This window comes from Sinohyriopsis cumingii, chromosome 5 (genome assembly GCF_028554795.1).
Source record: "Sinohyriopsis cumingii isolate HCF-2022 chromosome 5, ASM2855479v2, whole genome shotgun sequence".
NCBI classification, from domain to species: Eukaryota; Metazoa; Mollusca; class Bivalvia; order Unionida; family Unionidae; genus Sinohyriopsis; species Sinohyriopsis cumingii.
In genome coordinates, this window is record NC_142965.1 from 135610567 (window position 1) to 135624581 (window position 14015).

At 38.3% G+C, this 14015-nt stretch overlaps 1 protein-coding gene across 1 annotated transcript in view; it reads left to right on the plus strand.

Annotated features, from left to right (window-relative positions):
- Positions 1–14015, plus strand: part of LOC149800295 (uncharacterized) — a 288953-nt gene that overhangs the window by 249642 nt on the left and 25296 nt on the right. Inside the window, exon 2 of the mRNA XM_089957213.1 lies at positions 11368–11531. The gene's annotated coding sequence lies outside the window, so the exon portion shown is untranslated. The remainder of the gene's footprint in view (positions 1–11367; positions 11532–14015) is intronic.

Here is a 14015-nt window from a genome sequence, read left to right on the forward strand (position 1 = left end):
GGTTTTTCCTCCACTAGTTATTTTGACCGCCATGTCTAACCTATCACGTTCTGAAAAATGGCGTTACTCTCACTACAACAATAAGCTACATGTCTCTTTTGGAAGCACAGTTTCCACTTGGTTTTAACCACCGTTCACTTTCTATGCTATTATTTTTCCATGTCATTTTTCTTAAATGTATTCCCAACAGTTTACATAGAATCCAAAATAACTACTTATAAACTGTTGACTTATTCCCTGAACGGTAATTACTTCCACACGAAAGACAAGCAGTTTATTCATGTGCAGATACATTAGGTGAGGTTGGAGGGTGTACACGTATTGAGGTTAGTTACTCATGTAACGTTTGTCAGTGAAAAGTGTTTAAAATCACAACTGCGCAATAACACCAGGTCGTGATCACCTGTTCCTAATATTTTGTTTGTGTCTATTGAGCCAATTTAAAATCCTTTATTTTTTTAGAAGAAAAGAGGTCATATTTGGGGAAAGAGAGGTTAATACAAATTAGTACATTCACGTTTGACATTGTTATTACATAATATGATATTTTAACCCATATCACCAAAGTGAAGTTCAATAATTGCTGTCATACTTTAAACAATTTACTTCACGGACAATGTTGATGTTTGGTTGTAACGCACGTGTTTTGATACAACAGTTGAAACAGCTCAGTGATATCTGTAATTAAGACCAAGCACACTTGAAACTGATTCAGTCCAGATCTATATTAAAGATTATTGACAAATATAGGGCTATTATTATAAATACCTGTGCCCATTAGGCGCGCAAAGATGTGTGTTTGTGGGATGAAGGAACATATGATTCAGAATTGAACAAGCTATCAGAGATTGTTGCATTATGTAAGAGTTGTCTTTCTGTCAGGCTTTAAAAAAGTAAAACAATAAACCAAGACGTTTGAGTTTCCTGACTACATGTGAGATTAAGTTCATTTATATTTAGATCATGTATTTTATTTTTATGATTTTTGTTTTAAAGAAATGTGATACACATCGGTGAAAAGTGTAGCCCTGGTGACAGGATAATTCTTGAGTTGTCTTTATTCAGCGTTGGGGTACATGGTTCTGTCCTCCTCAAATTGTCAATCTAACATTGTTCATTATGAGAGTGTTGAAATAGTGCAGAAGGTATATTCAGTTTAACAAACGTTAGCACTGAGGTCTATGTGGAAAACAATTAGCATCGTTATACCAGCTAAAGACAGTGGCCTTGTCTAGGATTTACTCCAAAAATATGCATAGTTATAACAAATAAATGTGTTTCCCAGACATCCAGCATGGAAGAACACTAACGAAATAAAATAGCCTTCAGGAAAAATCCAGAGACTACAACTATATAATTTGTATTAATTTGTTCAAAATAACTTGTTTATTGAGCGTGGTTACTGCCTTAATTTATCTGCAAAAATGTCAAAATGTTCTCAATTGCTGTCTGAGACATTGGCGATAGTTGCCACGAATTCACTTCATTTTGGCCCGTTTATATAAGACTATAAATGTAAAAACAAATTATGAAGTACAAACGCTATCGCCGTTAAATATGCTCAAAAATGTTTTAGGATTTTGTAAGGAACAAAAATACCTATTCCCTGTTTAGGTAGGGGACCAAACGTTAAATGTACTAAATTTTCGAAAACATTAAATTTTTAAATAGTCTCTAATTAAACTTTATAATGGTATCTTAACAGCAAAGCACATCATATATATGACGAGAATAAATATAGGGATTAGGGGTATGTTTATGCAAACAAGCATATTAACGTGCAATGGCGAATCATGTTATTGCTCTAATAATAATAATAATAATAATAATAATAATAATAATAAAAATAATAATAATAATAATAATAATAATAATAATAATAATAATGATGATAATAATAATAATAATAATAATAATAATAATAATAATAATAATAAAAATAATAATAATAATAATAATAAAAATAATAATAATAATAATAATAATAATAATAATAACAATAATAATGATGATGATAATAATAATAATAGTAATAATAATAATAATAAAAATAATAACAATAATAATGATCATCATCATTAGTAGTAGAAGTAGCTGGAGCAAGAGCATATTACATGTTTAAAAATAAAGCACACTTCTACTCAATTTCCATTCCTAACGTTGCTTTTAGATGTTATCTATTCCACATAGTATTTTATATATAATGGCACTAAATCAATGTAATGCACGGTGGTTAGAATAGGCAAAGGCTACAAACCAGGAAGGCAATTATGTATTTATGGATAACACAAGATTAAATTACTGCATTAAAATAGTGAAAAAGTAACTTCAGTTACTTTCATTGTCACCGTTCTACAGGTAAGAAGCATTTGTGATTTGTATCTTTATCTTGGATGTCAAAAAAATCCGATTTATCTAGTTTAATATGGCAGACAAATCGTACAGATAATATATTTCTTCTTTAAATTTCAACAACGATTAGTTCCACACTTAACAAATGAGCGGCTTAGAGCAATATCATAGAGATGATTGATAATTCAAGTTGACAAACAAAAAGACGTAGACACTTACCTTTTTATTTTAATTTTGTATCCGTCAGGTTCTATTAAAATCCAAGTTTGGCTGTCGAAACGCTAATGGTTATGAGTGTTATGTTTACTCGCTACAACAATTTGGAGCATGATGGGAACTTATTACATGCACTGAATTATACAAATATACAGGTGGCAATTCAACAAGGAAGTGAATTGTAATCGTAATAATGACTTTGTTTGTCCATCCTTCACTAGTAGTATAGTGGGACTGTATAGCGTCAAGGGGACCTTAATGTATAAAATAGGGTATATCGAATATAGCGTCTATGTAAATTTAACATGGGAGCACAAGATATCGAATATTGCATCAAGGGAAATTTAACATTGGAATATATCGTGGGCTTGTATAGCGTCAAGGGAAATTTAACATTGGAATATTTTGGGCCTCTGTAGCGTCAAGGGAAATTTAACATGGGAGATGGATATAACACAGACAACAAACAACAGACTAAACTCTGATACAACAAATTACAAAAAAAAAATTGTTGAACGGGTTAGGCATGAAAGTCAATTTATTTTCGAGACTTATGAATGGCCCCGAAAAGGGCCTTTGGGTTTATGTTAACCTTATTCCATGTTAACACAGAGGGCATCGCTTAGGTCTTCTTCTTTTCCTCAAACTGTGTCTCACTTCTGGACCGTAAATCAAAACCCTCTTAAACAACCTTGTCTACATAGATTCTTCGTTTCCACACACTTGTATCCGTCATCTTGACAATGGTCCACGATGATCGGACATACATGGGTAAGTCCGTACGGAACAGCATTGAAGATACTGGAGTAGAGGATTACATGTTGGTCCACATCTTGGCGACGAGAACAGGTCAATGAATGCAGCGAACTGCGGTTATTTATAGGGGAAGGGAGGATCGAAACGGATTGAGTTCATTGACCAATCCAAACACGCGTTTCAAAATTCAGGCGCCCCACGTCCAATCCGAAGAGAGCAGTCTGTGACGTCACATTCCCTATATAGAGGCGATAGCGTTTGTACGCAGTCAATCCATAAGACAGTTTTCAATCATGACGGAAACTCAGAAGACAATGAATACGGATGCACCACCCAAGTCAACCCGGACTTACTTCGAGATTAGGTGAATTATAACTGGGATTTTGTGGATTTTCTTACCTCGCAAGAATTTGTTCCTAAACCAGTACCTTTGCCACTTTCTCCTTCTTTACCACACGTGGAGAATTTTAAACAGAAACAGAAAGAAGAACTGGAGAAATGTATACAGCAGCAAAAGGAAACAGAACAAGCTTTTCTCCTACAGCAACATCAGCAAGAAGAAGAGGTAAGAAAGAAACAACAAGAAGAAGCAGCAAAGAAACAGGAGGGTGAAAGTCAAACGGTCACGGTACTGTTGGACATTTTAGCGGAGTTAAGAAGTCTGAAACAAATGTATCGGACTTCTTTATTACGACCGAAGAGAATACGACCTTCCCGAGCTAAACAACCCAACCCTGTAACTACACCTACCATTCCGCAATTAGTGATTTCTACCAAATCATCATCGACAGTACGCAGCCCAGAAGTAAGCCTTGGCTGTGGCAAAAGTTTAAGGCAGTTAAAGTTGATTGTTTAAACCAACAAATACCCCAAAGGTCCTTTTCGGGGTCACTCATTTCTCTTGAAAAGAGATAGTATTTCAATTGCCAACATCAATTAAAACTCACAAAGCTCTGATGAAAAGTTCGATCTGTGAGGTTCTTCCATCTTTCTGCTCAGTTTAAGAGTGAAATGAATAGTGGAAGGCAAGTCACACACCATTTATATATACGCTGGTCTGTCATGGATATAAAGTAACCCATGGTGTTTCACATGTAGTCATTTGACTTTTTCGAATCATTTGGAGAAGAATGAAGAAGAATGTAAGAGGCGGAAACGTGATCTATTGCGTCGTACCATCGCTGAAGTCTTGGCACAAATTCATGCCAGTGATTTTGAGGATGGCATGAGTGAACCAGAATTCAAACCCAGCGAATCTACACCCAGTTCAAGTTCATCAATAAACCCTGAAAAGTACTATCATATTCGAGAGACGGAAAAGCGCTCCTCTAGAAAATTTAGAACCACAGCTTACTCTTACAGGGTGAAGTTTAAGGATTTCAAGCCCGACTTACCGCTGGAGAAAGCAGAAGAGTTCATCACCGAAGTGTGGGATTCTTTGTTAACAACACTGAAACAACAATGTCAAGTCAAAGAAGACAATCGCTTGAGACTTTCCATACAACACGACAGCTTGAAGTCACCCGTTTGGATTCAGTTTAGTAGCCCGGCAGAATTGACACCTTCCAAAAGTCATCGACAAGATTCAACACGTGCAACAATTTAATGACCAGTTTCACATCACCGATGGAAAAGCCACACTGTCCATGACCCACGTCTCTCCTCCCCAACGGACCGGACAACGCAAAAAGGTGTTGTTGGTGAACGAACTTCGCAGCACCAAAACGAGCCTCGTCCAAATTAACAACCCTCACGACCAGATGTGTTTAGCCCTTGCCATCGTGGTGGGACGAACGTATGCCAACATGAACGACACGGGAGAATGGAAAAGAACCTGCAAAATTATTCAACAATCGGACTGAGCCAAACAACGAAATGAAGCAGAATTCCTGTTACAATAAGCCGGCCTGTCCAAAGACATACCCTGTGGCATTCCTGAAATGCAAAAATTGCAAGATGTCCTAGCTCCACGCTACACCTTGAAAGTACACCCTCAAGAATTTAAAAATGGAAAATACATTCACGTCTATCATCACGATAAACATTTCGATGCCATTACCACTATCACCGGATTCCTGGTATAAATATTTTATTGTGAGAAATGTGACTATGGCTATAACAATCGAGAGCAACACAAGCATTGTGGATCGAAATGCTCAGGATGTTTGGCCTCTCAACCCTGTCTGGACGAAGGACAAGAACGAGTGCGTTGCCCTACTTGTCAGCACACTTTTGTCAGCCCTGCCTGTTACCAACAACATCTAAAGACGCAAGGTTCACAGCAAAAGTGTGCATGTCAACTCCTGAGATTGTGTCCTACCTGTGGACAAGGCATACGTCCAATAATGCCAAGGCACACGTATGTCGAGGAAAGAAAAAATGTCATATTTGTCACCACATCGTGGACTTGGAACACGAATGCTACATGCAAAAATACTAACTCCAACAAGAGGAAAATGAGGACCACAAGAAGAAAGGCAATTTCATCTTTTTCGATTTCGAATGCATGCAAGAGACCGGTTTTCACATTCCTGATTTCTGCGTGGCTCACCGAGCGTGTGAAAAGTGCATCAAAGAACCTAACTTTAGTCATTGCCCTCAATGCAGTAAGATTCCTGGAGGACGTGAAAAAATATTTCGGGGACCGAACACGTTAGCCGATTTTACCCAATGGGTCATAGACCCCATCGACAAGACGTGGAGTCAAGAGGACATCGAACGTTACGGCGATTGTCATCGCCATGCCACGGTGATGGCTCACAATTTCTCCGGATACGATGGACAGTTTCTTTTGAGATACTATACGGAACAAGGCACAGAACGCCCTAAAGTGACTTTGAAAATCATTTCCATGCAAGTGGGACAAGTACAGTTTAAAGATTCGACAGGTTACTTGGCCATGCCTTTGAGCCGAATGCCTAAAACGTTTGGAATGACAGAAATGGCTAAAGGTTATTTTCCTCACTTTTTCAATACCGAAGCCAATCAACATGCTGTTCTACCCCATTTGCCTGAGGCTAAAGAATATGACCTCGACAACATGCCTACCGAACAATGAGAAGCTTTCTACGCTTGGTATCAGACCCATGCCTAGGACCCTTTCGACTTTCAGGAAGAAATGTTAACAATACTGTCGTTCCGACGTGGACATCTTACGACGTTGCTGTGGAAAATTTGGAGAACTGTTCATGGAACACGGAGGGATCGATGCTTTGAAAGAAGCTTGCACTATTGCCAACGCGTTTTCTTTAGTGTACAGACAACGATTCATGCCCGCAAACACACTGGCTGTCATCAGCCCTCAAACAGCCAATTATGTCAAACGTCAATACTCGGTCAAAGCCCTACGCTGGTTACATTACTTGTGCGACAAGGAAGACAAATGGATTCAGCATGCCCGCAACGGAGGGGGCGAAAAGACCATCGGAACGTATTCGGTAGATTGGTGGGACTTAGAAAACCCCAAGATCGTGTACGAGTTTAACGGTTGCTTATTTCACGGATGTCCCGTCTGTTACCCTGAACGTGGCACTAAAAATCAGTTTTTACAACGAACCATGGAAGACTTGTACCAGGCCACTTGCCAGTGAAGTTTGATGTTAGAACAGCAAGGATACCAACTGGTGGAAATGTTCGAACACGAATACAATCACTGTTTGAAAATCGATCCCAAGTTTAAACGTATCGTAGAAAGTTACCAGTGGGTGGACCCCCTGAACCCGAGGGATAGTTTGTACGGAGGAAGGACCAATGCCACCTGTTTGCTGTACCAAGTCGACGAAGAGAAAGGAGAAGAAATCAAATACTTGGACGTGTGCCCACTGTATCCCTACGTGTGTAAATCTTGTCGCTTTCCTGCAGGGCACCCGCAATTGTTGACGGAACACATCGACCTAGACCACATTCGACAATACGAAGGTCTGATCAAGTGTAAAGTTTTGCCTCCCACGGACTTGTACCATCCCGTGTTACCTCACCATTACCATGGCAAACTGATGTTTCCCTTGTGCCGTACTTGTGCTGAAACGTGTAACCAAGATCAGCCTTGGCAGCACAGCCAGGAAGAATGCGCCATGACAGGGACGTCAATGGTAAAAGTAGTGTATCACCAGCACTACAGTTAATTAATAAAAATAAAATATTTATTGGGTATGAAACAGTCATTTTATTATATTTACATGCCGGCGTGGATATATATATATATATATATATATATATATATATATATATATATATATATATATATATATATGCTGCTAACACATATACTGGTATCATTAATCGATTATTTTCGACAAACCCTTTAAGCTCATTTGTCCGTCTTTTGGCAGCTTGTCGCTGTTTATATTGCTCTCCCAGTGCCACTCAGACCTTTTCAACGATACATGTTGATTAATCTTCCACATCCGTCGAGTCACTTCTCCATGCGATGTAAATAACACGCATAATCACTCATGAATTCAATGTTGAAGGTGAGGGGGTTGGAGCTCTCAGAACAGAATAAAGCTTTAATTAATAAAAATAAACCTCAGGCAACAAATAAGTGGCACATGACAAAACCACAACTGCTACAATACTGCAAGGCGACGTCACTAACATCTGGAAACACAAATCACAGGTCAACATTTACAATCATTGCAACATTACACATTTGTGCGTAATTGACATCATTAATTTGGCACATACATGTAACATTCTTTCCGTGGAGCACAATGCTTTACATGGAGTGTACAAAAGTTGAAAGAGAGAGAGAGAAGAAAAGAAAAATCTTTTTGTGAACTATGGAAAATTATACTGTTATTTATGTGATTTTATTGAAAGGCGGGCGCACTCTATAAATCTGATGCAATCGTGGTATGACCATTAGAGTAGAGAGTTTATAAAATGAATTTTACTCTGTATTTTAAACTCGATTTGTGTGTGTGTGTGCATTTGTGTATGTGTGTGTGTGTGTAAGAGAGAGAGAGAGAGAGATTTGGATTTTTGACGTAGCTTTAACAATTTTACAGTCATATTTCTGCATTGTCTGCAGTGTGGCAATTTATAGTGATGTCTAGCACTGGGGCAGACATGTAACATGATGTTCCACCCAATCACATTATCCTGAGATCAGCCCGACCAGTCCTACAACTAACTTCTTGTTGCTGAGCGTCAAGTGAGGCAGCTGCTATTACCAACTTTAAATGTCTTTGGTATGACTCTGCCGGGGTTCGAACTCGCGACCTACGAGGCGGACGTTCTAACCATTTAGGCCACCGGAGCAGTCATCTAGATTTGTCATGCATGTTCATTTGCATCAATAGACTCACCATATCCTTTGATTATTTAACGGATTAGGCTGGATATGAGAATCGAAAATTCTATAGCACTTATATATAAAATCAGAATGGAAAATCCAATAGGGCGGATACATAAAAATATTATCAGAATGGAAAATTCCAAAGTGAAGACCAAAAACACGACTTTTGTCCACATGTGCGCTGTTTGATTGGGGGGAGGGGAGGTGGAGATGGTCATTGGAATAAAAAGTATTTCCTGGTAGCAGTTTAGTGTTCCAATTAAGATCCCCAAAGGAACATCTGTTTTACTTGAACCGTCTTAAAACATGCCAAACTCTACAATTCATCCAGCTAGTTGACAGTTGCCAAAACTAATCTTTTACAAATTGTTAACCCTACTCAAATGGCTATGCATGTACGTGCTAATAACGTATTGGCATGTGTAGACGTACTACACACACAGATAATATTTACCATCAATGAGGACACTATTAATGAGGACACTATATTAATTCGTTGGTCACTTCGTTGCAAGAATACGATTTTGACATCATATGCACTCCAGAACATATAAAATGAATGCTGTTAAACTTTCACGTCGACACTACGAACACACTTTTACTACCCACAGTGAAGCGGACAAATCTCCAGATTACACAGACACACATACTACTCAATCAGAGCCAGCTGTTCAATCTATAGAAAAAGAATTAACAGAAATTACATTATACTACACTAAAGAAGATATCCAGATCCTATCATCAGTACACACTAATGATAGCTCATTCAGTGATCCTTCTTCAGAACTACCAGATATTTCCCAATATCAGCGCGAGTGCCTTGATTACAAGATGTATGTTTACTTAGAGCAAGGAATATTACCAGAAAATACTCGTCGCGCAAAAGCTATTCCGTATGAAGCAAGTTAGTATGTACTTATCAGTGGTGTCTTACATCATTTTTACAGTCTCGAGCAAAACGTAAAACTTCCTCAGATCAACTCATAAAACAAGTTGTTCTACCAATACATTTGAGACACGATGTCCTTCTTTCTTATCACGATTCAAAAGCAGGTGGTTGTCATTTAGGTGTCCAAAGAACACATCAAGCTATCAAACAAAAATACTACTGGCTTAAAATGTATCAAAATGTGTATGACTATATTACATCATGATCTCAATGTCAATTCATTAAACGGGACACAAATGCTCGAAAGGCGCCATTGCACACATTGCTCTGGAAGATGTATTTTCTCGGTGGCACATGGACATTTTGTGCATACCAAAAAGTAAGGAAGATTACCAGTATATCTTATTGGTGACATAAAGTTTGTCACATTGGTGTGATGTTGTTGTTGTTGTTGTGGGGTTTAACGCCATTTTTCAGCACACGATAGGCTATACATGGCGGCCAGTATTAATGGTGGAGGAAGAACCCAGGAAAACCCCGGAAAGAACCACCGACCCACCAGAAGCTACTGGCAAGCTTTCTCACATACCCACATTGGCTGAATCTTAGACTCGAACCGCCTCAGACAGAGGTGAGATGGCAGTGATCCGTAACGAAGAGCGCTTTAGACCACTCGGTCACTCGGGGCCCCACATTGGTGTGAAGCCTATCCCTTACGTTCTCAGACAGCAACGGAAATCGCCAGTGTTTTGTACAACAAAGTCTTCACAAGTTATGGTGCACCGCTAACACTTGTCAGTGATCGTGGCGAAATGTTGTGTCTCAAATTATCCTGACACTCTGTGAACTATTTCAAGTAACACATCCCCATACCAGTTCATATCACACACACACACACACACACACACACACACATATATATATATATATATATATATATATATATATATATATATATATATATATATATATATATATATATATATATATATATATATTGTTTTAAACGTCAAAACATTGGAAGATATGTAAATTATTTAGCAAATAATATTCTATATTTCACATTTAAGTATATAATACATATAAAAACAAAATCACATGATTATATAAGTTTGAGCTCGCTCGTTGTCTCTATATTTATATCACTTCCATTTGTTTTCTACATGTGACGTTATTAACTATTGTTGCCCTTTTTTGAGTGAATTAGCACTCAATTTCACTCTGGGTTCATATATTACACAGTTCAACACAGTGAACTACTCTAATTCACAAAGTAGCTATGCTATGCACATTATTATCTATTACAGAGAAATTATTTATATTAATTTATATGATTGTTTTAATCATAAAGGTAAATGCAAACAAAACTAATAAAAAAAAATTAATTGCACCAAGTTGGTTTTTTCAAGCAAATGAAACGACAACATTTGATTGCATTTTTTCATTTTCTTAATATTTAAATAGTTTTCGTTCATTTTTACCGTGAAATACTAACTCATGCATTAGTGAAATTAAAAATGTTAGTGAGAAGCTTTGCTTGCACAGGCGGCGGGAGGGGGATGGGGGCTGGCAAACTAAAAAAATAACTACACATTAAACCGTAGGCTTAGAACCAGTATGCCACTTTTGGTGTGGAAAACCTTCACCACATTCCATGTTGATGCAAAATGGATTCAGCGAATCAATGTTAGTACTTCCCAACACCACCCATAGGGATGCTAGTCAAATTATTTTACAATTAAACAATCGTATTATAACTTATGCGGTAGTTCTCAAGTTAACATATTGACACTTTCCAATCGTATCCTACATTTCAGCTTCATAACACACAATTGTATTTTATTTTTCTTGATAGATTGACTTTGGGGTCGCCAAGAAAGTGGGGCCAGGATCAAAGGTCCAGACGATGTATGGAACGGCACATTATACGGCCCCAGAGATGATTTTAAATAAAGGGCACGACGCGGCTGCCAATATTTAGTCGTTGGATGTTCTCGTATTTGCTATGCATTCTGGCAGGTAAGGATGATAAACACTTAACGTGATAATTTTATATACCGTTTGTGTTGCATCAGCGCGTTAATGTGTACGTGTATAAGCGTGTGTGTACATAAAACATGCATTCCTACAGCACGAGAACTTAAGACGTATGAGCACATCTAAAGTCACTGCAATTCACTTAGTCCCGGTACTACTGTCAATGTCCATTTTTAACATTTTTGAATGTAAGGAATCGTATATGCCCGAATTTACACTGTGGCAGTCATTTGAACCTTCACAGTGCTATATAAGCCTGAACAATGAACTGTCTCTATTTTTAGTATTGGCTGATTTCTTTCCATTATGTTTGAGTACTTAGTCAAAGAAAAAATATGGTGGAGACATTACAACTTAATCTTGTTTCCTTTTCTCAAATAAACTTTGAAAATTGCTTGAATGTCAGTAGTGAAATGGGACGATATAGCCTCAGTGGGAATTAGCATTAAAAACACCCCTGGGACCATATAGCCTCAATGGGAAATTTAACATTACGGAAACCCCTGGGACTATATAGCCTCAAGGGAAATTAACATGGGAATAGATAGTGGGACTGTATAGCCTCAAGGGGAAATTAACATGGGAATAGATTTTGGGACTGTATAGCCTCAAGGGGAAATTAACATGGGAATAGATAGTGGGACTGTATATCCTCAAGGGGAAATGAACATGGGAATAGATTTTGGGACTGTATAGCCTCAAGGGGAAATGAACATGGGAATAGATTTTGGGACTGTATAGCCTCAAGGGGAAATTGACATGGGAAATGGAACAGGGTCGGGACCCTATTTTAATATAGTCCCGACCTGATGGGTCTATGGAAATGGAACAGGGGAGAGGGATAGAACACACACACACACACACATAAAATAAAAAATGGGGTAGGCAATTGAAAGTCTATCTCTTTTCGAGAGATTGGAGTGGCCCTGAAAAGGGCCTTTGGTTTTCTTATTCTTCTAACTCCTTAACTTCTTTATCCATCCCCTTATTTTTGCCATCATTCCTTTCTTCTTCTTCTTTTCTGTTTCCGGTATCCAGTCCGGGTGACCCATGGCTCGGAACTTCTGTTGCATTTTCATCCAGTTAGCGTTCAGTTTCTCTAGTTCTTCCTTTTTCTTTCTATTTTCTTCTTCTTTCCTATCTTTTGCCCACCTGTCCTTGATTTTCTGCACTTCTTCATCTATCACCTTTCTCATCTTTTCTTCCCCTTTTTTCAATTGTTCAACACTCCTTTTGACAAAGGGCCATTCTGACCTTTGTTCTATCTCTTCCAAAAACCTTCTTACTTACCTTCTCCATGGCCTCTTTTATTGTCCCCACTCTGACATGGGGGGATTTATCAGCCCTCTCAATCTCTTCACTTCTTCTTCAATTAATCCCTCTATCATCTCCCTGGCTAATTTTAGTTCGTTCACGTAGCGCAGACTTGTTCTTAACCTCCAATCTCTTTCAATCCTTTCAACTCCATATTCCCCATCCACCATCCAAAAATAAACATGCCTTAAATTGTTACACAGTTGGGACACTTCCATCTTCGTTTTGTTTATTCCGTGGAATGGTGCGAATAACGAACACTGAGGGTTCTTATAGTTAAAGTGCGTACGTGAAGGAAAACATCCCCTAAAACAAAATTTATATTACCTAGATCATCACTTAAAACGCGCGGACGTGAAGGAAAACATCCCCCTACTTTTCTCATTTCATATTATCTACTATCCACATAAGTGAAGCAGCAATAAACAAACCCCAAATCTACTATCCACACACGCAAAGCATTATAATTTAATCCATACTCTACTATCCACACAAACGTACTTGAGCGCCTTCAAAACCCCAAAATCTACCATTCACACTAACCTACTTTATCACTTACAAACACAAACACATACACTCACACTAGGTAAAAAGAGTCAGTGTTTATATTCACACTACTCTACTTACACACATTGGCAAATCGATTACTATTTCTTTTCTAAAGGTTTGGGTAGCCCTGAAAAGGGCTGTTTGTTTTTTTTAAACTCCAGGGGGCACCTGGTTAATGATGGCACCTTCCAGGCCTGGCACCACACACACACCTTCTTCCCCAGTCTCCTTTTTCTTTTTTTGTTGGGAGTGCAGAGGCGGGATAAGTGGCTTCAGAATCCCAATCTTCTGTCTCTGGGATTCTGAAATTTCCTCTCTCCTTTTCCTCCTCTTCTTTTTTTCTTCTTTCCTCCTCTTTCCTCCTTCCCTCTTCGACGATGGCCTCCGCGGCCAGTTCATTTAGTATGCGCCTGGCATATTCCAGTTGCATCTGGAGTTCTAGAAGTTTAGCTAGTCTGGTGTTCATTCTGGTGTTGATCAATCAACAAGGGTAGCTAGAGTGCCGAGCGATTTTCAATTTATACTAAAAGCGCGGACGTGAAGGAAAACATCCCCCTAAAGCAAAATTTATATTACCTAGATCATGACCAAACAACGGGCAGA